This window comes from Oryctolagus cuniculus, chromosome 5 (genome assembly GCF_964237555.1).
Source record: "Oryctolagus cuniculus chromosome 5, mOryCun1.1, whole genome shotgun sequence".
Classification (NCBI taxonomy): Eukaryota; Metazoa; Chordata; class Mammalia; order Lagomorpha; family Leporidae; genus Oryctolagus; species Oryctolagus cuniculus.
Window position 1 is genome coordinate 84788034 of NC_091436.1, and position 24641 is coordinate 84812674.

General features: G+C 41.4%; 1 long non-coding RNA gene across 4 annotated transcripts in view; it reads right to left on the reverse strand.

Moving 5' to 3' along the window:
* Positions 1-23790, reverse strand: part of LOC138849636 (uncharacterized) — a 246831-nt gene extending 223041 nt beyond the window's left edge. For 3 of the 4 annotated variants that reach the window (XR_011388625.1, XR_011388622.1, XR_011388624.1), the window contains exon 1: positions 19662-19746. This is a non-coding gene — a long non-coding RNA (uncharacterized lncRNA). Of the gene's footprint in view, positions 1-19661; positions 19747-23419 lie in introns of those variants that run through there. The other variant, XR_011388623.1, reaches the window with a different exon arrangement.
* Between the last annotated feature and the right edge of the window lie 851 nt (positions 23791-24641).

Below are 24641 nucleotides of genomic sequence, written 5' to 3' on the forward strand. Positions count from 1 at the left end.
CTACCTTTTCTTTATTTCTGCTCCCTGTTAAGGCACTGTCTTTCCTAAGAAAGTACCAGCACATAAGCCTTGGTCTTAAGCTCTGCTTTCTAAGCAACACAGTCCCAGAATGTGTTCATTTCAGGGCCGGCACTGTGGCACAGCGGGTTAACACCTGGCCTGAAGCGCCAGCATCCTACGTGGGCACTGGTTCTAGTCCCTGCTGCTCCTCTTCCCATCCAGCTCTCTGCTAAGGCCTGGGAAAGCAGTAGAAGATGGCCCAGGTCCTTGGGCCCCTGCACCCACGTTGGAGATCCAGAGGAGACTTCTGGCTCCTGGCTTAGGATCGGTGCAGCTCCGGCCATTGCAACCAACTGGGGAGTGAACCATAGGATGGAAGACCTCTCTCTCTCTCTCTCTCTCCCTCCCCCTCTCCCTCTCCTCTCTCTGTGTAATTCTGACTTTCAAATAAATAAATAAATCTTAAAAAAATAATGTATTCATTTTGTGTTGCTATACAACAAACCACCAAAAATTTAATGCCTTAAAACAATAATTATTGATCAGTTCACAATGCTGCAGGTCAGAGGTCTACCCTGGTGTGCTTGTTTTGACAGCCCAGGTTCTCAGAAGAGTGGGCTTAAGGTGTAGGCTTGTAGGCTAAATGATCTCTCCAGAAGCTCAGAATCCCCTTCCAAGTTCATCTGGTCGTGGCAGAATTCAGTTCCTTGCACTTGTAGGACTGAGGTTCCTATTTATTTGCTGGCCACCAGCTGAAGCCTGTTCTCTGCTCCTAGAGACCACTCAAATTCTTTACCACAGGCTCTTCTACCCAACCACTCATAGCCACCAATGTCAGGTTGAACAATTCTTCTTTTTTTAGATTTGTGTATTTATTTATTTCAAAGTCAGAGAAACATAGAGAGAGGGAGAGACACAGAGAGATCTTCCATCCACTGGCTTACCCCTAGATGGCTGCAACAGTCAAGGCTGGGCCAGGCTGAAGCCAGGAGCCAGAAGCTGCATCAGGGTCTCCCACATGGGTGGCATGGTCCCAAGCACTTGTGCCATCTGCTGCTGCTTTCCCAAGGCCATTAGTAGAGGGATGGATCAGAAGTAGAGCAGCTGTTACATGAACTGGCATTCATATGGGATGACCGCATCATAGGCAATAACTTTATCCACTATGCCACAGCACCAGCCCCTGAACCATTCTTGTGCTTCAAATCTCTCTGCCCACTTTGTTTCTGACGTCCAGGCCCAGATAAATGACTCCTATGATTAGGTCAGGCCAACTTAGATAAGCCCCATATGTTAAGGCCAACTAATTTGGACTCTAACAGATTTATTTATTTATTTGAAAGGCAAAGTTTATATAGAGAGAAAGGGGAAGAGACAGAGAGAGAGAGAGAGAGGGATCTTCCATTCACTGGTTCACTCCCGAAATGGCTGCAACGGCCAGACCTAGGCCGGTCTGAAGCCAGAAGCCAGGAGCTTCTTCCAGGTCTCCTATATGGGTGGCAGGGGCCCAAGCCCTTGGGCTATTTTCTGCTTCTTTTCTAGGCACATTAACAGAAGCTGAATTAGAAGTGGAGCAACTGGGACCTGATCCAGCACCCACATGGAATGCCAGCATCACAGGCAGCAGCTTAACTGACTATACCACTAATGCCAACCCCTGATCTGGAATCTTTGTTACATTTGTAAAATCCCTTTGGCTATATAATGTGACATATTCACAGATTAAACACACGCACTCAAAGGTAAGTGAATTAAACAAAATAAGAGTCATTGAGGATCATCTTAGAATTCTGCCTATCAGTTGGACAGCTGGTTCCTAGAGAGCAGACCTTCAGGATGAGGTGTTGGTGCTTCCTTGCTCGCTGATCTGAGAGTAATAGATTTTCCACTATTAGTGAGAAGTGGGGTGGAAATTCCTGACATGTAATGACACCGTAAATATTAAGTTTTTCATCTGAATTTAATTTATATTAGAAAGTCTGGAAGGTAAGGCAATGGGATGTGCAATGACTCTGGTCCTTGAAAAGTATGGGAGCAATTATGACCAAATAGTGTGGAATGGTCTTATTGCCCTTAACAGAATTGGAAATTTTGAAAGCTGGAGGACCACAGACATGATTTTGTAAATACTCTCATATCCTGTCATGAAGACAAGAACTGTGCCTCATTCTTAGCGGTAGGAGGTGCAAGGTGCAATCTCTTCTTTTTTATCTTAGGAAGATATCTTAGCATGTTCTAGATCACTGAATCCCTAAAAATTTCACAAACACGGAAAACCCCTGAAATCCTCACGGGCTTTATCTCCCATTCTTTGACACACATGGTTCTACTAGAGTATATCAGTATGTGCCACTTCCTGCTTACCAGGTCCAGTCAGTAAGATGCCATGGGGGGAACCTAATGAGAGTCAACATTATTGAAATCCCTGTAATAGAAAGCAGGATCTACACAATCCTGGGGCAAGAGCATGCGTGCATCCTTCTGTCCTTCCATGTGAAATCAAGCTACTTTGATCCTCCCTTTTTAAGGGGGATTGAGAAGTATGAATTCACCAGACTAGTAGTTTCTTATCAAGTGCTAGAGGTTGTGTTGCTATGAACTAGTAATGATAGCATATCCAGGGCAGTAGGTGAAATTGGGATTAAATCTGTAAGAGTCTACAATCTGCCATGATCCATTCAGAATCTGCAGGAACTATACAAGCACAATGAAATGGAAGGTGATGGAAACCACAACAACTATATATTTTAAGTCTTTCTTAGTAATGCCAATCCCTATAATTCCCCCTGGCATGCAGTATGCTTCTGATTTATTATCTTGGTTACAGGAAGAGCAGTAGGAAGAAGGAGTAGCTTCGAGACTCTCCACTTGGCCTTTCCAACTCTAAAGACCTTGACTCTACTGATTAGGGAAACAATGTGAGGATTCTTCCAGTACTAAGTATTTTCATTACATCCTCAGGGGCTGAGAGGTAATAAAAAGATTGAGCCATAGACCCACTGGACTCATTGTAAGATAGAACTAGGCTAGAACATGGCCTTCAAAAGCTCCTACGCTATCTGTAAGTCCATCACAGAGTATTGAGTTTCCTATTATCACTACCAGCCTAAGTCTCATATCCAAAAATCTTTGAGTCTGAATATTCCACTTTTCCCAGCATATATAATTACCCTTACAAATGTCCATAGGTTCTTCCAGGGAAAGAGAAGGGGAAATATTTACCTGTATACTTGAGTAACATTTTAAATTTGTTCTTCAAAAGGATCTGACCTTCCCCTCAAAGGGATCTGAATCTGTGAATTGACTTAAATATATAAACTAAGGGCCGGCGCCGTGGCTCACTAGGCTAATCCTCCGCCTTGTGGCGTTGGCACACCGGGTTCTAGCCTGGTCGGGGCACCGGATTCTGTCCCGGTTGCCCCTCTTCCAGGCCAGCTCTCTGCTGTGGCCAGGGAGTGCAGTGGAGGATGGCCCAAGCACTTGGGCCCTGCACCCCATGGGAGACCAGGATAAGTACCTGGCTCCTGGATCGGATCAGCGCGGTGCGCCGGCTGCAGCGCACCGGCCGCGGCAGCCATTGGAGGGTGAACCAACGGCAAAAAGGAAGACCTTTCTCTCTGTCTCTCTCTCTCACTGTCCACTCTGCCTGTCAAAAATTTAAAAAAAAAATCTATAAACTAAGTACCTTAATTTTCTTTTGCTGTGTCTGAGTTAGCCTTCTTCCAGCCACCTCTAAATTTTTAGTGTACATTAGCTAGTTGAGTGACATCTAACTGGCTACCTATTCACTTCCTCAGGATGCCATGATCTCCAAGGCTGTTACTAGAGATAGCTGCCTATTATGTACCTTGAATGCCTTTGATGGCTAAGTGTCCTTTTTCCTCTGACAGTTAAGGACCAACATCTGATCTCTATCATTCTGGAATACCACCATCCCCACTGATAATATAAGACATACAGAATTCTGGCATACAGAAGAGGACACCATTGGGTTTCTCAAAGATATGTCCCCTGTCACCAATGAAATCCTTATTGTCATAATTAAGGAGATCTTCTCAGGACCATCCAGATAATCTCCAGGTATACAGGGTTTTCCCTGACCTGCTCTGCTCCTCATTGTTATGCCAAAGCAGTTCAATGTCTTTACCTCATTTACTCTAATTTACCATTGTATACAATTTTGGTTCAAAAGGCATCAGACAGACTACTTGGATGGCTCTGTATGTTCTTCATATAACATTGAACCCCTAAGAAGTTTCCAGTAGACTCTCCCCTATCCAGACTTATATTCTGCTCTCTGTGGTAACGTTCCCTCAAGATTAACTATTTCCTGTGTTCCCCTAGCTCCTGCTCACACATACATAGAAATAAAGTCTTCAGTTTTTCCAAAGCATGATCTATTTTCTCCCAGAGCAATGACTGTGCTTCCCTGTTTGGGCTGTATTTGCACCTGATCCTTGTTACTGGCCCACAGGCAATGAGAGGTAATAGAATGAATCTTAAGGAGAATAGAAGCACCTGCCCCAGGTAAGCTAAATGCATATTTTCTAAACAAATAGCTCTTCTCCTTAGTAAAAAAAAAAAAAAAAAAAAAAAAAAAAAAGGAGGGGACTAGTTAGAGTGTTTGGAAGGTTCAAGATCCTCAAGCTTATTCACACAAATATTCCTATCCTAGATCTCAGGGTTGCTCTTGTCTCCTATCAGAATCCTGACTTTGACATAGGGCACCAGCAAAAGCTCTGCATTCAGTATCCTTTGTAATTCTGTCTCCCTTACAATTAAATTCTGCTTGTAATTTTCAGCAAAGTCTTCCCTGAAACTACAGAAGATAAGAGTCTCCTTAAAGTATGACATGGAGAATTTGTCATTCTTTTTCCAAGGTCTCTAAAATATTCTACAAAAGCCATGAAACTCCACACTCTTTATAATTATCATTGTCCCTGTATCATTGAAGGGCATAACTACCCCATAAGCCAGTGCCTCCGTTCTATTGGAATGTCTTCCCAATCCACTTTGGATGTGCCTCAGTAACTGTAATGTGATCACATTACAGAGTTTGTCACCATATACTTACTTCCAGAGATGGGGCTCTTCCTATCTGGCCAATGAAGGACTCAGCTCTAAAAATCCCATGATGAAGGGCATCTTTCTAGTATCATGTCTGATACTAACTGTCTTATCCCAGGTTTTCCTGTTAGTTAAACTCAAAGCAAAGACCATGGTTCCAATAAGCAAAGGAGCTGGAAGAGTGAAATCTCCTGAGACATATCTCAAAACTATCTGCCAGGAACAAAGAAAGGAAGCATTTGTTCATTGGTTCCCACCCCCTGACACACACACCACATTGATCAAGGATGACCTCTTGTGTATTAACTCTCCTGAACTTCTTGTTTTCCTTGCCTTACTGTCTAGAGATTCTGTGGGTGTTATTCCTTGGCGTTATATAAACTTGAGGGAAGGAAGTAGAGGCCAAGATAAGGCACTGCCAGATTAAGAGTATGTGCAGCTGTTTCAGACCTGTAAGAACGCATTACTACAGCAAAGATTAGGGTAGGAGACAGGGCCAAAATAATTAAGGTATGGACAAGAATTGTTCAAAACTACTATGTTTGATAAATGCAAGTCAGGCTGATTCAGACCAGAAATACCTCTGTGCAGAATGCTGAATTCTGGAAGTTAACATTTTTGTGTTCCAAAGAAGCAGTTCTGACATCTGGTTAAGTGCACTTAATTGAACACATGTATTTTACTTCTTTCCCTGCCAAAATTCCACCAAAGGAAAGTAAAAGGATAACAGATACCCCTAGAAATAAAGAAAATGGAAGTAGCCAAAAAAAAACACCCACACAATTTTTGGAAGCTAGAATACTGATGCCTAAGTAGTGATTGATTTAGCGCAGTGGGAAAAACTGTAATCAGAACTTTCAACAAGACAGAGAGGTAGTCAGTAATAACCATCCCTGATGGGCTTAGAAATTAGAGACACCAGGAAATGTCAAAGGGAAGCAGAGAGGAAGAGCTGAGAACAGGACCACTGTGTAGATTTGTATGAGGAACATTCTTCAGAGCACCTGATCCTCTCTCCTCAATTGTTTCTCTGCTCCCTGTGCAGCCAGAAACCACTCTTATCCTATGCAGGCGAAAGACAGTTATTGCCTTTCTGGAGAGGTTGGCCAGACAGATTCTAAGTATTCAGTTTCTAAATACTTAGTATTCGGTTTAGAAACTGAATACTCAGTGTGCCAAACATTAATGATTCTCATTTCTGTCAGTAAGTTTCTGGATGAATTGATAGGTATGGTCAAAGGAAGGCTTGGAGACAGAAGCATTTGGAAAAAGGGGAAAAAATCCTTTATCTGCAAAAAGTATGAGACAGACCCAGAAGGACTGGTTCAGCTAATTAAAAACACAAGTTTTTTAAAAAGAAGAAAACTTGATATATTAGTCTATTGCTGTTGCTATAACATAATACCTGGGGCTGAGTACTTAATAAAGAAAAGAGGTTTGTTTAGCTCATGAATTTGGATATTGAGCAACCCCATCTATTCAGCCTCTGGTGAGTGGCCCCTTGGCTGCATCACAACATAGCCAAAAAGCAGAAAGGAAATTAGTCTCACGCGGAAGGGATGAGATGCAAGGGGTGGCATCACTTTTTAACAACTTGCTATCATGAGAACTCCAAGAAACTAGCATTTATCTCTTCTGAGGGCAGCAACCCCAATAACCTAATGGCCTCCCATTAACTCCACTTCTTAAAGAATCCACCACCTCTCCATCACCACACCGGGCACCCAGCTTCCAGCACACGAATTCTCAGGAGGACATACTCAAAGTATATCCAAACCATAGCATCCACAAGAGTGCCAAGCTACCAAGTTTCCAGTGTTTACATTGCTCATGATGGAAAAAGTTTATTTCCTCACACTGTTATCTTAATCACAAAACTTATCTTCAGACATTACATAGTAAAATCAGGGATAAAATTGTTTTTGTTAGGGAGTTTAGATTAATATGAAATATTCAAAGTTTTATTATTTGGAGAATCCGAACCAGGCAGACTTTGTTATTTTTTGATTGTCTCAGGATGAAAAGTATTTAGTTATATTGGAATATCATTTTTTGTTTCTATAGTACAACAGGAAGTTAAGCAAATAAACAACAAAAAAGTAAGGCAGTTATTAACTTCAAAGAAAACAAAAATCCATATGTGTGAGCTTTCCTCCATTCTCTGTTCTTAGCTTCAAGCAGTTGACTTGTGTAGATGGCGGTCCCTTTGTCCTCTGCCTTCTAGCTGGGTTCACCCGTGGATGACTTCCACTGTTGTCAGTATACAGAACAACAAATAAAGGACATGAAGGACTGAGTATTTATTCTGTCCTCACTACGGCCACAGCTTCTGTCTGGTAACCTCATCCACACTGTAGCCATCTACAGGTCCCACTATGGCTGTATTGGGGTGGAATGGCCGGTAAGAAAAAGAAATCATTCGAGGTTGCCATTGTGGCATAGCAGGTAAAGCCACCTGCTGTCACACCTGCATCCCATATGAGTGCTGGTTCAAGTCCCAGCTGCTCCATTCTGATCCAGTTCCATGATAATGGCCTAGGTAAAGCAGTGGAAGATGGCCCAAGGTTTGGGGCCCCTGGCACCCATGTGGGAGACTCAGATGAAGCTCCTGGCTCCAGGCTTTGGCCTGGCTCAGCACTGGCCATTTTGGTTATCTGGGGAGTGAAGTAAATGGATGTAAGATCTCTCTCTCTCTCTCTCTTTCTCTGTCTCTCTCTTTCTGTCTCTCTCTAACTCTGAATTTCAAATAAACAAATAAATCTATTAAAGAAAGAAAATGAAATATTTGTCTTCCAAAATAGGAAGTCTATATATAAGATCTAAAACTGAAAAAAAGTAATAGCAGTACAAATTATTTGGAAATATGGAAATAAATACCAAAAAAAAATGAGCTTCTTTTAGCTGTTTTTAAAAGTGTTTGAAAATGTCAAAAGTTTTCACCTCATAGAAAAGAGAATTAGAAGATGGGGAAAGATGGAATCCAGAAATATTATTCAATTTTTAAAAGTATGTAATATAGTTACTTTGTTTAAAAAATTAAAGTTCAGTTTTAAACAAAGACAGATGCTAAATACAAAAAAAAAAGTATCAATACTTAATTCCTCTTTTTGACTTTTGACAAATAGAAGAGGGAAAATTGCCCAAATATACTCTAGAATCTGTTGAGACTTAGAAACAGGGCCCCACCTGCCATGGCTCCCATTTCAGGATCATTGCCCAAGGCCTTGGCAACTGTGCATAGCAAGCTGAATGCTTTGACTCAGCATCAAATTCCAGTTGGCTCCAAATGTTTTTTTCATCTTTGAGAGACCCTAGTATGTATGAAATGAAATCCACAAGGCAATCTTTTTCCTCAAACATTAGTATTTTGTTAAAAGAATATTATTAAACTACCAAATTTGAGCTTAATTTAGGGTGAACATTTTGAGGAAAGTAAATATTAATTTAACTCAATCTGTGCAGTTATTAAAGAAAAATTAACCCACAAACATAGAGTCACTGTTAGCTCTTTAAAAGCTGCATGTCTAGGGCAGTTCTCTGTATAGTCAGCCAAAAATTTGAATAGAGATTGAAATCTTATCTTATTTTAGGGTTAGATTCAGACAAAGCACATGGGCAAATTACCCTTAATGATCCCTTAGGAAGATTCTATGTTAGAGACTACTGCCCTCTCAGTAAATTCTGCGGAGATAGCTTTTGTTTCTTTGTTAAAACAGGTCATTGTCTCTTTAGTTGAGCACCAAATGGAACAACTGACATGTATTTAGAGTTGTAAAAATTATATATCTCCACCAATAGAATCATGATTAGATTGATGAGAAATTTTTTTTCTTTCTATGGGAAACCCTTGGGTACTGAACAGACCTAGGGAATGGCTCATTCACATGTCTCAGCTCACATTCACTCGGGACATATGCTCACTGAGTGGAATAGTGGGTGGACCTACCCACACTATTCAAAGAATATTTTTCTTTTTTCAGAGTATTTAATTTACACAATTAAATGTGTATATGATACAAAATAATTTTAAAGTAAGTGAGGAATAACCCAAATTGGTATAGCAGGAAGACATTTTCACAGTGCTACAGTCAAGATATGCAAGATATAGTTTTCTTTGTCTATGGCTAAAATTACATTTTGCTCTCTAGATTTCATGTCCTCTAATAGCAGAAAATTTAGTTGTGCCAATTCTAGGGGCTCAAATCACTTCCAAATTAAAGATGCAGTCTCTTAAGTTTCACTTTTCTTCCTCCTCTTCTCCACAGAATAAATTCAAGAAGAGATCTGATATCATTCTAACATCAGCAGAAGGATATTGGTCTATGTGTCATTTTTGCCCTCCTTGGCCTTCCTGAAGCTTGTTTCACCAAGTCTTGAGCAGCAACTTCTGTCTGCACTATGTTGATGGTCAAAATCAGCTGCAGGAATCTGTCCTTGTTGCTTCTTTGTTGATTTAGGACTACCTGGAGGCTTGATAGTTTCTCTTGTACCATTTCTCAGTGGCATCATGGATCCTCCACCAGTCAGTTACAACTTTCATCCCATCATTTGCTACACCATTCTCCCATGACCTCGACTCTGGATCCCCTTGCTCTGAATGATGGTGACTCTCTCTGACTCACCCTTGGTTTTAAACCTCACTCTGGTCCCACTATAAGGTATGTAAACCAATTTGCAGATCTATTCTAACTTCACAGACTGAGGGACTTTGGGGGCAAAGAGTGAGCACTCAACTCTATCATACTATTTTCACCTAAGAACACTGTATTTTCCTTTCTTCTTTACTGTAATTCCACCTTCCATCAAAAGATTTTCCCAGGGCAATCTTCCAAGAGTTCCAGATGAATTGAGGAATTCACAAGCAACTCTGAATTTTCTATTCATGTCTGTTCAGGGTGTTTATCTGGAGAGGGGGTGTAGAGTACAAAGCATACTTACATCCCAGCTGTAACTTTCCTCTTTAAATGCTCTGAGCTCCTCCACTTAGCCCAGGAAGTGGTCCTATATCTTCTCCATCTGCCTAGAAGCATCTGACATCATTATACATGTTTCCTTACATCATGTAGAAATGGTATGCCTTACATCAAAATGGGGAAGAAAGAAACTTCCTTTTTGCAAACTAAAAGCTCTTTGGCTCTCAGTCTAATGTATTTCTTACAGTCATTTCATCAGGCTTGGAAGTTTTCAGACATTGCATCATCGAGCTTTCTTTCTGCTCATTTCTCTCTTCTCTCCTTCAGAAACCTCACTATGTATGTGCGTATGTGTATATGTGTGTATGTATGTATATGTATGTATGTATTCCCAATGGTGTTTCACAGTTCTGTAAGACTTTTTTTTTCTTCATTTTTTTTTGTGTTAATCAAACAGGATAATCTCAACCAACCTATTTCATATTTCTGGATTCTTTCTAATACTTATTCAAATATTCTGTTGACCTCCTATAGAGAATTTCACTTCAATTGTTACACTTTTCAAATCCAGATTTCTATTTGATTTTTCTTGGAAGCATCATTACCTCTTTACTGATATTCTCTACTTTGTGAGACATAATTCTATTTTCCATTAGCTCTTTGAACATGTTTTAAATTATCTTATTTAAAATGTTTTAGTCCATCCAATGTATGAGCATTTTCAAGGAGAATTCCTATTTATTGCTTTATTTCCTCTGTGTATGTGCCTTTCTTCTTTTTCTTCTCTGAAAGTTTAGAATTTCTTGTTGAGAACTACACATAAAACACAAATAAAATAAAAGATAAAAAAAAAAAACAAGACAACTCTGGAAATTAGGTTCCCTGCTTTGCTCAGGATTTATTGTTGTACTATTTGCTATTGTTTTGTCTAGTGACTTTTCTGAACTAATTTTGAAAAAAATTCTTTGTTCTTTTTCATGTGTGGCTGCTGATGTCTCTGATCAGGTAGCTTAGTGGTAACTTTAAGCGGTACTCTTTAAACTTCTGGCAATGGAAAGCCTTCCAGTCTTTGCTACAGAACTCTGTGCATGCTGGGGCATGCCTTTGGTATTAGTTGACAACCTTCCCTTTGCCTTCACTTTCAGAAAAGCCTCAAGGTCAGTCAGATAGGAGTTTAAGGTTTTCTCAGTTCTTTTCCAAGCACAGACACAGCTATTGGCATGCACAGGGCCCTACACATGCACGTGCCCTTCTAAATTTCCAGGAATATATCACAGTTTCTCAAAGTTCCCATAGACATCTCACTCTTTAGCTTTTTTCTTTCAGGCTTTTTGATTAATTTATTATTAAAGGTTTTCAAAATGGTCACGGGAAATGAATTTTAGGAAAAGAACTGCATAGACTCCAGCATTCTTTTGTACACAATCAACTTTTAATTTCATTTTTTAAAGATTTATTTTATTTATTTGAGAGGCAGAGTTATAAACAGGAAAAGGGAGAGACAGAGAGGTCTTCCATCTGCTGGTTCATTCCCCAAATGGTCGCAATGGCTAGAGCTACGAGCCAGGAGCTTCTTTTGAGTCTCCCACATGAGTGTAGAGACCCAAACATTTGGGCCATCTTCCACTGCTTCCCCAGGCCATCAGCAGGGAGCTGGATTGGAAGCAGAGCAGCTGGAACTCAATTCAGTGCCCATTTGGGATGCCAGGGGTGCAGGCAGATGCTTAATCTACTACACCACAGCACCAGCCCCATAATGCCATTTTTTTTCCCGCAGACTGTTTGAAGGATCCTTATATTTGCTCCAACTGTTATTCACCACTTCTGGCAGCCCCAAAATTAATCAATTATCTCTAAATATTTTCAACAAATCTCTTCTCAGGAGAAAGTATTCTGCAGTGGCTCTGGGTGAGTTCCCGGTTAAGTTATACAAAGATAGTCCAATGAATATATCTTCCAGACAACTGTAAGCAGGTAAAATCATGACAACTCTCTGGAAATAAGGTTTTGCAAGAGTTACCCTCCTGGTGGCCCTGCTGATGTTCACAGTGGTTGTGGGTTCTTGGTTTTCAGGCTACTGTGGGGCTAAAGAGTAGAGACTGGGAACAGAGCAAGTTAAAAATGTCGCAAGGCTTGCTGTTCTTGCTGGAGTTCAACTGTTTTCTTGAATAAATTCTCCCTGGATTGCTACAAGCTTTTGATTAATCTTGAGTTCTGAAAAGTTTACTCAGACCATCATCCCATTTTTCTTGCTGTTTTTATGAAAGGAAGACTTTTCATAGATCCTTGGTCCATCATTTTTTCTGATGTCACCCTGTTACAGACTTTTAAAAGCATCTGAAAATGCAAGGCTGAGCAATGACGATTTTGTTGTCAGCTGTGCCTGCCCTCTGCCTTCATAATAATAAAAACAACATCTATTGACAGATAAGTGCCAATCGAGTAATTTTACATGTCCCTCAGTCAATTTTCAAAAGAACCATATTAGACAGGTAACAGGTACCATTATTTTTTTTTTTTTTTTTTTTTTTTTTGGACAGGCAGAGTGGACAGTGAGAGAGAGAGACAGAGAGAAAGGTCTCCCTTTGCCGTTGGTTCACCCTCCAATGGTCGGCGCACTGCAGCCAGCGCACCGCACTGATCCGATGCCAGGAGCCAGGTACTTATCCTGGTCTCCCATGGGGTGCAGGGCCCAAGGACTTGGGCCATCCTCCACTGCACTCCCTGGCCACAGCAGAGAGCTGGCCTGGAAGAGGGGCAACCGGGACAGAATCCGGCACCCTGACTGGGCTAGAACCCTGTGTGCTGGCGCCACAAGGCGGAGGATTAGCCTAGTGAGCCGCGGCACCGGCCACCATTTTTATCTCAAAGTACAAATAATGAAACTGTGGTAAACAGAGCTAAAGTAATTTACTTAAAATCTAAGAATTAAGTATTGGAAAGTAGATTTAAACTCATGCTGTCTGTATCTAGAATCAAGCACAGTATATAAATAAGAATGTTCAGAACAAAAAAAACTTCAGTTAATATTGCAAAAAATATAAATCCACTAAAAAAGCTTTTATTTTACTGAGCTCTAGGTTACTTTAAGTGTAAAAAGCATTCATACCAAATTAGGTCTTTATTACCATAGTATCAAGTAATTTAATCTTTGATAAAGGAAAATGATGAAATATATAGATAAAGATTCTTTAGTTTTCAGCTTGATAGAATTTTCATATAAACAACTTAAATAAAAAATGAAAATATTTTATTAGTGAATACTTCCTGCCTTTTGTTTGAGAGACTATGATCACTATACCTTTGAGACCCCTTCCCGTGGTGAAATCTTTCTGAGACATTCATTTAGTTTGTTCACTCTCAATTCAGCAAAAATCTCAGAGTATTCATTTTGTGCCAGACACTGAGAATGTTTTTATGGTAAACAAAGCAAATTCCGTGCTCATGAGGTTCATAATGTAGTGGGGAAGAGAGTCATGAAATAGTAAGAGGCCTGATTAGTGTCTGTGAAAGAGAAAGCACAGGGAAATATGGAATCATACAATGTGAGGTCAGAGCTACTTTGAAAGATTGGAAAAGATAATTTTGAAGATGTGAGATTTAAATGAGACCTAGGGAGTAGGCATTTAATCTAGCAGTTTAGATACCTGTACTCTATATCAGAGTGCCTGCGTTCCATTCCCAGATCTTGTTCCTAACTCCAGCGATCTGGCAATACAAACCCTGGAAGGCAGCAATGATGGCTCAAGTGATAGGGTTCCTGCCACCAACATGAGAGACCTGGATTAAGTTCCTGGCTCCTGGCTTCAGCCCAGCCTAGCCCAGCCTTGGGCATTGCAATCATTTAGGTTATAAACCAAGAGATGGAAGTTCTCACTCTCTCTCCCTCTCCCCGATCACACATGTGCATATGTGTGGTGTTTGTGAGTCTGTGCCTGTGTGTGTGTGTCTGCCTCTCAGACAAATAAAGTAAAATTAAATTTTAAAAATAAGACAAGGGGCTTCAGATTGGCACAGCTCCAGCCATTGCAGCCATTTGGGGAGTGAACCAATGGAAGGAAGACCTTTCTCTCTGTCTCTCCCTCTCACTGACTGTAACTCTACCTCTCAAATAAAATAAATAAAATCCTCAAAAAAAATAAGACAGGGCACAGTGATAGGAAGTCTGGGCAGAAGAAGCAGATACTAGAAGGATAGAGGTCCAAAAACAATGTGGTTTGTTTAAGAACGAGAGCAACTTATGGTGGCCAGAAAATAGAATCAGGGTTGGGGTGGGGAGAGCAGACACAGAGATAAAAGGAAGTGGCTGGAGGACCTTGTTTGTTCAAAAACATTTATTTTGATGGCCAAAAGTCCCCAGAGGAGCAACACACTGTGTTTGTATGTGAATACTCTTTTAGCACATCATGAAAAGCTTGCCCGATGGCCGCACATGTGGCAGTATTCTGCTTTCTGGCTGATAGTTTTTAATGAAGCAAAGCCTGCATTCCTCACAACAGCTAAAATCTATCCTAAGGTGGTGCTAAGAGAGGGATAAAAGGCTAATAAGCAAACTGGTAAAAGCAAGCCAAAGTGTAAAACTTGAAAGAGAGAGACACAAGAACAAACGATGCCAGGAGGCAACAATACAAATGAAGTTATTCCAAGACTCTCTCTGACCAGATTGTCTTTTGGGGGCAGGCATGTTATAATATACTATATATCACTTGATGATAACCCTTTAAGGTATTACCTCCCCCTCTTTCATAGGAGAAATCAAGGCTCAGAAAATACAACTGACTTCATTAACAAGTACTTATTGAGTGCCTACTACTTGCTAGTTCATTATGAACTGTAGCTCATGGAATTTATACTCTAGCAGGAATCTGTTCAAGTTCACCCAGTTGATAATATACACTGATTTTCCCAACTAGAAGCTAAATTCTCTGCTTCTATTATACCATACTGAACAATATTATTATTTAAAATATTATTATTTAAAAATAATATGGAGGGATGGGTGTTTGGTGCAGAGATTAAGTTGCTGCTTGGGACACCCACAATCCGTATTGGAGTGGTTCAAGTCCTAGCTATTCTGCTTCCAATCCAGATTCCTAGTAATGCTCACCCTGGGAGGCAGCTGATGACGGCTCAGTTCTTAGGCGACTGCCACCCATATGGGAAACCCAGATGGACTTTTGGGCTCTAGCATCACCCTGGCTGAACCCTGGATGTTGCAAGCTCTGAGTGAGCCAGTAAATGGAAGCTTGATCTCTCTCTCTCTCTCTCTCTCTCTCTCTCTGCCTTTCAAATAAAATGAAAATAAATAAATAAAAATTCTTAAAAATAATATGGAAAACCCCTGAATGGCTCACTAACAGTGAATTATACCTTTTATTAAAATTTATTTATTTATTATTTGAAAGGCAGGGTTACAAAGAGGCAGAGTTACAGAGAGAGAGACAGAGGGGTCTTCCATCTTCTGGTTCACTCCCCAGTTGGCCACAATGACCGGAGCTGTGCCCATCCAAAGCCAGGAGCTTCTTCTGGGTCTCCCATGCGTGTGCAGGGGCCCAAGGGCTTGGGCCGTCTTCTGCATTCCCAGGCCATCGCAGAGAGCTGGATCAGAAATGGAGTGTCTGGAACTCGAACCAACACCCATATAGGATGCCAGCACTGAGGGCAGCGGCTTTACCCGTTATGCCACCACACTGATCCCAAATTATATCTTTTTAATGTTGGATCAATAAGCTCTCCATTATTTGCTGGTGATTGCAATAACTGATAATACCATTGGAAAGATCTCCAATGAGTGGCTTGTTTACTCACATCCTTGGGTATGTAGAACCGTTCAGGCCCATGAAGAATGAGAAAGAGGAGCTGATCCCAGCTGCAAATTGCTATTGCTTGCTTCTCCCCAGCTCTACCTCCCACTCCCCTTCCTCCTTTTCTTTTATCCCTTTTCCTGTCAGAAAGAAGAACTCAAAACCCAGCCCTGTCTGTTTCACAGGGGCCTCGCTCACCATTCAAGTGTATTTGCCTTGGTGTCTTAGTTCCAGATCCCTGGCATCTCAAAAGAACAAGGCAAAGACATTTATCTTTCTGAGTCCTTTAGATTCCTCTCATTTCCCCTGTGTGGCCATGCCAACACTCTGAGAGGACAGTATGGAGTGTAACTGTGGACTGAGCATCCTAAGAGGAGTAAGGCAGAGACTCCTACAAATCTGTGCTTCTAGTTTGCTTTTGCTTGCTTGCTTGTTTGTTTGTTTGACACCAATTCTTAGGAAGAGTGAAAGGGAACCACAGAAGAAGGAAGGAAAGGTTGAGTTACACTCCAGCTCTTTCTTTTGAAATGTTTTTATGGTCTGTAGCTAAGGTTGGGGGAAAGTAGCTGAAATGGGAAGAACAAGATATTTTTGTTCTTACTGCTTTGTACCTTTCCTACATTCTCAAAACTACAGGCTCAACATAATACATTCATCACAGACTTCATACACAAGACTCCTTTGTTCATATATAAAGAGTTAGAATTTTGTAAAAGTCACTTTTATGTCCTTGCTTTTGAGCTCTTAGAAGTCTACATATCTGTATTATTCTGTTATTATCAAAATTTGCAAATAAATATCAGAACACTACTTTGCTAGAAAGAATTTTTCTAAGGAGATGCTCATCTCAAAACACAAGTAGATCCCTGCAGCATCTGGCTGTCCTGGTGGGCTCCAGGCTCTGTTTGCCCTGTGCTGTGTCTATTGTCTGCATTTCAGCTCGCATAACATCACCACTATCCCTTTGTCACCATCTCAGATGGAGACTCATATCTGATAAAACTCACCCAGCTGTAGTTTTATATAAACAAATAAAGCTGGAGCAAGTAAGAGATTAATGACTGCAACTAAGAACATTAGCTTCAAAATGGTAAGACACACAATTTTAGATTTGACTGCTCATAACCCAGCATGCTGACTGGCTGGGATCATCAAGAGAAGACATGTAATTTTCTTTCTTTCCTGGTATATGTTGGAAAGAATTCAGCGTCCTCATTGAAATTTTGGCATTAGAACAAATTTTACAGTTATAGCTCTATACTCCATGTAATTTTGAAGAGTTGTTTCCCTTTCAGAAATTATAGTATGAAAGGATCTTCAAAGAGTTCACAGAAAGTGCATCATATGAAAAAAAAGATAGATTTCAAAGTTTTTATATCAAAATAAATCTTTTAGTTCCATTTTCCATGAACTTCATTAAATTTTGTAGATTTTTTAAAGATTTATTTTATTTATTTGAAAAGCAAAGACACAGACCCTCTCTGGTCCACTCCCACATAGGCCAGGGCTGGGCCAGGAGCTCCATCCAGGTCTCCCACATGGATACAGGGGCCCAAACACTTGGGCCATCTTCTGCTGCTACCGAGGCCATTAACATGGGGCTTAATTGGAAAGGGAACAGCTGGGACTTGACCTGGCACCTATATAGGAGGCCGGTGCTGCAGGCAATAGCTTTACCTGCTGGCCCCAAGTCTTGTGGATTTGACCTTGAAAATACCGTATGACCTATCTCTATTATGACCTCTCCAGCTTCATTGCCACTACTCCTAGATGTGATCCTAACTTGCCTGCACATCCACAATAGCCTCCTAATTGGTCTTCTCACTTCCACCTGTCTATCTTCCACAGCCTCCACAGCTTCCACAGAGCTCAAACATCTACTCCCAATACCATTTTTTGTTCAGTGCTCTACAGTGTCTTCCCTTTGAATACAAGATAAAATCTGAAACCCCTAAATCATAAGCCCAGCAGAGAAAGACCTTACCTATTTCTAGGGATACAATTCCTTTGCTCACTGAATTCCAACAGCCTTCTGCAAGTTTTTGCCTACTTCAATTGTACATGTTATCTGCTCAGACTGGAACGTTCATCCCCTATGCTTTACCAGATTAATCTCTGTTCATCCACCTGATCTCAGCATACATAGTGGTTCTTCAGAAAGGCTTCTCCACTCACCCCAATCTAAATTATACCCTCTCTCGTGTCTTTCACAGAATTCACTTGCCAATGTTATGCTTTCGTTTGTGTGTTTATTTGTTCCATCTCTGTCTCTTCCAGAATAATAAATTTCCAAGTATACGGAAACATGATGCCTGTTTCCCACTATTTCCAGTGCCTAGCCCAATTCCTAGCATATTTATATGTGCTCAACCGATATTCAATGAACAAATAGAACATTATTTCTGGGGGCCGGCGCTGTGGTGCAGTGGATTAATGCCCTGGCCTGAAGTGCCAGCATCCCATTTGGGCACCAGTTCAAGACACGACTGCTCCACTTCCTATCCAGCTCTCTGCTGTGTCCTGGGAAAGCAGTAGAAGATGGCCCAAGTCCTGGGGCCCCTGCACCAGCGTGGTAAACCCAGAGGAAGCTCCTGGCTCCTGGCTCCTGGCTTCGGATCAGCGCAGCTCCGGTTGATACAGCCAATTGGGGAGTGAACCAGCGGATGGAAGACCTCTCTCTCTCTCTGCCTCTCCTCTGTCTATGTAACTCTGCCTTTTTTTTTAAAAAAAAAAAAAAAGAACATTATTTCTGGAAGGAAGGAATCACAGCCTTAAAACATCCTGTGGCCTCCCTGCAGAAGCTTTCCCACAAACAACCAAGAAATTTACGGAAAATCTAATACGACTCCCTGTAGACACACTGTACTCCATACTGAGACTTTTGCAGGGGACAGGGCATCTTACCCAGAACTGCTGCTCCTAATAAAATCAGTTCTGCAGAAGCACTTCACTGATTCTGTCACCAACTGTGGTGGAATGAGAAGCGCCAAGATGGCGCAGGCAAGTGAGTGAGACATGCATTCAGTTACTCAGGAAATGGCAGTGGAACCCACCTGGCAAAGGAGCCTGCCTAGCAACAGCCAGTGATTGGGTACGGCATAAACCGCCCCTTGACCAGTTTGGCTGCCTAAGCTACATAAGCTGCTGCACCAACTGAAATAAACAAGTCTTCGAGCTGCTCACCTCTAGTCCACTTTCACCCAATTCCCAGTGTCTGTGTGTGACTCCGCACCTCTTTTCCCCACTGTGTTTCTCCTCTCAGAACGAATCCACAGGAACAACCAAACTTCCAGTTCCCCCAGCCAATTCATTCAGACATCAGAGTGATCATCTAAGGTCCTTTATTTTCTCCTCTTTCCAGACCTTGTAGTAAGCCACACTGATTCAGCCTTTACCCTGAAGCCATTTCAAACAAACCCTAGAGCACCAGTTGTGTTCACTCAGTGCAACTTGGACCCATGCTCTGCACCCACATTTACTATTGAATCTGTACCGCAACTGAGTGTCCACCCAGTTCCTGACATTTGGCTTTGTCTTCCGGTTCTGGATTTACCCTCAGGGCTTGGGTTCAGTCATTGAAGGAACTGCACAGTTTGGCTCCACTTTGCTATTTTTGGGAACTCTCCCTCTGACACCAGACCTCTGCCAGCACTCAGGCCAACTGTGGACAAGTGTCCCCATGACAGAGGAGGCTCCATATCCCTGTGGTCACCCATAAGGATTCCATTTGGCCTCTCATTCCATTATGTCCTCAATCTTGAACTTTGCCCAACCCACTCCCATCCAACTAACTACTAAATTTAGTGACCAATTCTATTCACTGTTGGGCTCACCTGCCAGATCTTCTCCACCTTTCCCAACCCTCCTACCTACTCACCACATCTTGGTCATCTTCAGTACATGAGATTTTCTACAGGAAGTAGACTCAGATTTCAATTTCATTCTTGTCTCTTCACAGCTAAGGGGCCGGAAGAAAATAATTTAATATCTTAAAGTCATACTTTTTAAAAGTCTATGGAATACAAATCATATGTGGCTGCTAGCACACAGGTGCCACATTGTAGATGTTCAAAACCTGCAACAAAGGACAAGAAGAAAGGATGTATTCCTCACTTGGGGGAACATTTTGCAGTTGCTTTAGCACAGAAATAAGAGTCATATCTTTGGATTGATAGTTCCTGTAGACTCAGAGAAACCCTCAGAGTGGCATAGGAAAGAGAGATGTATAGGGAGAATAAGTTGTACTTAAGGCCTGAAAGAATGAGTAAAATATGGCAACAAGATAGAAAAGGAAGCTTTCTAAGAAGGGTGAAGTAGAAGTCTGATCACAGCATAGCCATGAGACTTGGGAAGGGCAGAGCTGACAAAGTGAAAGGGGAGTGTTGAAGAAAAGTAGAAATTATTCATGAAAATATAGATAAGGACCAGCTCCTCAAGACCAAAATGAAACCTAGCTTTCCTCTGACTTCTTGCCGTATCTCTAATTGCTTTAGGTTTTCACTTCTCTGTCAATGAACACTTTGGGGTGCATCATGTTTAAGCATTTCTTTATTTGTATTTCCATCCGCCCAGCCAACAAATGACATAGCCTATACTTTATTCCAGTTACTAATTAATGTTTGCAAAATCCAAATGCCACCCAAAATAATTGTTATGAGAATATTGCTAGAGTTCCTGCAAATGCCTGGCTGAGCCCCGGGTGTGGTGGCAGGGACCTCCCATTCTGCTCCTTGTCCTGTGTCACTCCGCCTATTTCTTAAATGTTTCCTGACATCACGGTAGTTGTGAAATATTTCCAATGAAGCCACACTTGGAGAAGTTCTTGACATCTTGGCTCTTTTGTAAAGTTGCTTGGGAAAAAGGGGAGTCAGAAGCAGGGAACTAGATTAAAGGTAAACTTCTGTTTGCGCTGATTTCTTTACTTCTTTAGATCTCAGTATCTCTGATTAGGTCATATTACTGCTATCAGTACTAATTCCACATCAGTAAATTAACATCAATGCTAATGCTGGTTGGGTGCTGTGTGCCAGGCATTTTACCTACACCATCATTTGTGTTCCTCACAACAATCCTATGAGGCAGGCTGAAGAACTATTATTGTCTTCATTTGATAGAAGAGGAAACTGAGGCACAGAGAGAAGGAATGTGCCTAAAGCCACACAGACAGAGGAACAGAGAATTAAACCAGGCTCTTTGCCTCCAGAACCCAGGCTCTCAAGTCTCTTAGTGTGCTACCTGTATAATAAATGTCAGGATCCTTATTTTACTCATAAATAAATTGAGTTGCAAAATAATAAAAAGATTTTCCTTGGGTCACTAAACAAGCGAATTACGGCAAAATCAGAACCTCTGGAATCCAGAGTCTTCCTTGACTCAATTGTCTATCTCCCCGTCTATAGAAAGACATTCCCTCTCATAATCACAATTCAATTTTTAAGGCAATGGGACTAGAACAAGAAAAAATGAAAAGCCATTGCAAAAGCAAAGCTGCCCCCTGGATGAAACTCCATTTTCCTAGAACTTAGAATTCCTGGGGCAGGCATTTGATGGCGCTGTTATGATATTCCTTGGAATACCCACATCTCATATCGGAGTGTCTAGGTTGGAGTCCCAGCTCTGCTTTTGATTCCAGCTTCTTGTTAATGTGCACCCTGGGAGGCAGTAGTGATGGCTCAAGTAGTTGGGTCCCTGTCTCCCACATGGGTCACCCAGATGGAGTTCCAGGCCCTGGGCCCTGACTGTTGATGGTATTTAAAGATAACTCCCTCTCTTTCTCCCTGCTTCCCCTTTCAAATGAATAAAATAATTTGTAATTAAGTTCTTAAAAATGTTCAGAATTCCTAAGAAAATTAGAAATCAGTCAACCCAAACCTTCAGCACACCACAGAGTGAATTTTACAAGGCCCAGATTTTGAGAAATGGCTAAGCCCTTTTTCTTGCTTAGGTCAGAGAACATGAACATCAACAGAAAAGACCTCAGGCCTCTTGGGGTTTTTAAGTGGCTAAGGTTACAACATAAAAAGATTTTTTTTAAAGATTACTTTTAAACACTTGAAGTTTCATGAGTTATATCTAAATCCCAAGAAGAACCTTTAACCTGCCTCACCTTTCTCCTAAAACAGAGGCTCTGAAAAGTCCAGCTGCCTACAGAAGGGGGAACCATTGTTCCTGGATCCTCTGACACATGTATGTTAGGGTTTGCTGCAATTCTGTAATGTTTTATCTAGTTTCTGGCCAAAGGGTTCCAAAGGGTTTATTGATGCCTTAAGTTTTGACACAGTAATTGATGGCATAATCTTAGAAAGGAAAAATCAGATCTGGCTTTTCCTCTGGAAAGCTCAGTAGCTACAGAATTGCAAAAACCTTAGCAGGGAGGTCCTACCTCTGAGAGGCAATGGTCCTCAAACAGGCTCTGGGGGCGGTCGCTGGGGCTATCAGAGCTATCAGAGCTGTACTCAGAAATAAAATGTCACTAAATGATAGGGACAGAAGGCAGTTGGTTCTGTGTGCTCGAGCCAGCCTAGACTGAAGGAATAATAGATATGTCATATGGCCTGCTGTATCTGTCAAAAATAGTCTAAAAGTTTTCCTACAACAGCCAACCAGAAGCCCTATTCGGAGCCAAAGCCAATAATGGGAAGCAAGGCTGCCAAACCATTATTTCCCCACTCTGTGTTGCATGATTTGTGTTTTTATTTTCCTCTTGGCATGTTGACCTTAGGTATCAGCTGAAGGCAATGACCATCTGTGTGGGGTAGGAGGTGGGCTGAGAAAAGCGGCTCTTTCACTTGGGCATAAATGGGGGTTTTTCAGGACTGAGACATTGTCATTTAGTTTTCAGTTCATGCATATCTGGTGCAACGTTCTATGTTCAGGATATACTCATGCAATCATTTTTATTATGTGTTTGGCACTGCAAATGTTAGGCCTGATTTAGGCTAATGTCCTTTTTAGCAAGAAACAGCTATGTGGAAATTTGTTAAGTAGAATACCATGTCTTTAGGAAGGCTGTCATTCTAAAAGAAGTGGCCAAGTGGGAAGTCCTTCCTGTAAAAATCTAAGATATATCTGTAATAAACACTTAGGAAACTAAAGCTTTGCCTCTCTCAGATAATCTTGTAATAAAATGAGAAGTGTCTTTCCAAAGCAAAAACAAAAAAAATCATTATCAGAATTAACAGTAGAAATATAAGCATGAATATTTGCTCATAAATATTTCACATTTTCTGGCCTTCTCATTATTATTATGCTTTTTTAAAGATTTTTTTTAATTCTAATACAGAGACTGCCACACACATGAGAAGTACACACAAAAAAATATCGAGGTGGATGACTTCATCTGCGTTGAACCAAGCATATTATTATATATACAATTAATAAGAGCATGAGCTGAATTAATAAGAAAACAGAAATGGCAAAAAAAAAAAAAGTACCCTAAGTATAGCTCATTCCTAAAGGAAAAGATCACCTCTAATCTGAAGAGTTCTCTGAGTTCATTGTCTCACTTTTCTGAGCTCATCACACATGGGCAATGGTTGAGTGCCCTGTCCATTAATCAGCCCGTACAACACCCATATGAGGTAAGCCAATGAGGAGTGACAGACGGAGAACAAAGGTAGAAATTAAATGACTCACCTAACGTCACACAGAAGCCAGTGGGGGAACTGAGATGAGAACCCACAAGCTTCTGCCTTCTGTGCAATCAGCTCTCGACCCCACAGGCTATAGCTGAGCTCAGTCTCTCTGTTACTTCTGGGCAACACCCTCCCTCAAGGGGCCCCAGATGGAGGGAGAGAGCACTGCGTGGAGTTTCCCATCCCCTCGGAAAGAAAAAAGTCAACCATCTTTAAACTTCTGCTTATTTTGGTAGTGGCCTTCTCAGTAGGTAGAAAAATGATAAGCAATCTGAGAAGGAGCTCTATCTTAAAGAAAAATAGGGGTTTAAAAGGGCAATTGCAATGGGCTTTTTGCAGATTAAAAGGATCTGAAACATTTCCGTTCAATGAGCGTGGAATAAAGTTCAAATTCAGTTCATAAGCTTATCTCCAAAATTCATTTTTTAAAGTACCTCAAACATAAACTCCCACTCAACTTGATCAAAAGCCTCTCCTGCTTCAACAGGCAGAGCAACAATCTGCCCCTGTTCGTGTAGCCAACTCAGTGTTCTTAATCAGCATAAAGGACGTCAGGAGCCAAAGGGTGGTTTTTTTTAATAAAAAGCGGTTTGATGAGGCTCCAGGCTGGTGGCAGTGTTCTCGGCCCAGAAAAATATGAGTCGACTCCTCAAACACGCAAACCGCCCCAAGAACAGGGGCCAGTTCCAATAAGCCGTGTTTCTTGAAGCCTCATTGTGCTCTTAGGGCCCCACTTCTCCCCTCTTAGCATTCCTCATTTCCCACCCTTTTATGCATCAAGGTTTCAAGACTCTTTCTCCTTCCTAAAAATACGTCACTTGAGCTGTTCTTTCCTCTCTCTTCCTTTTCTCAACAATTTGGTCCTAAAAGCATTAGGAGGGGCAGAGCAAGGTGACCTCTGTGCCTAAGAATGGGAGATACCAGAATTGGGTGTTAAATCCTTCGCAGGGTTTTATGACTCAGAGAGAGGTGTCCACCCAGGAAGGCTGCTCAGGGTGGGGTGTCAGAGCCTGAGCAGGTGAATAGGGTAGGACCGTGCTGCAGGGGCAACCTGGCCTGGGGTGACAGAGTCCAAGTGGGGTGACGAGGGCATCCCTAGGAAGAGTGGCCAGGTGTAAAATTTCAGAGTCCAGGCAGAGGGGGAGACAACCCCCACCTAGGGGAGGAGGAAAAAAGTGGAATAAGAGACTATTTACATAGAGAAGATTAATCATATAAGTAAC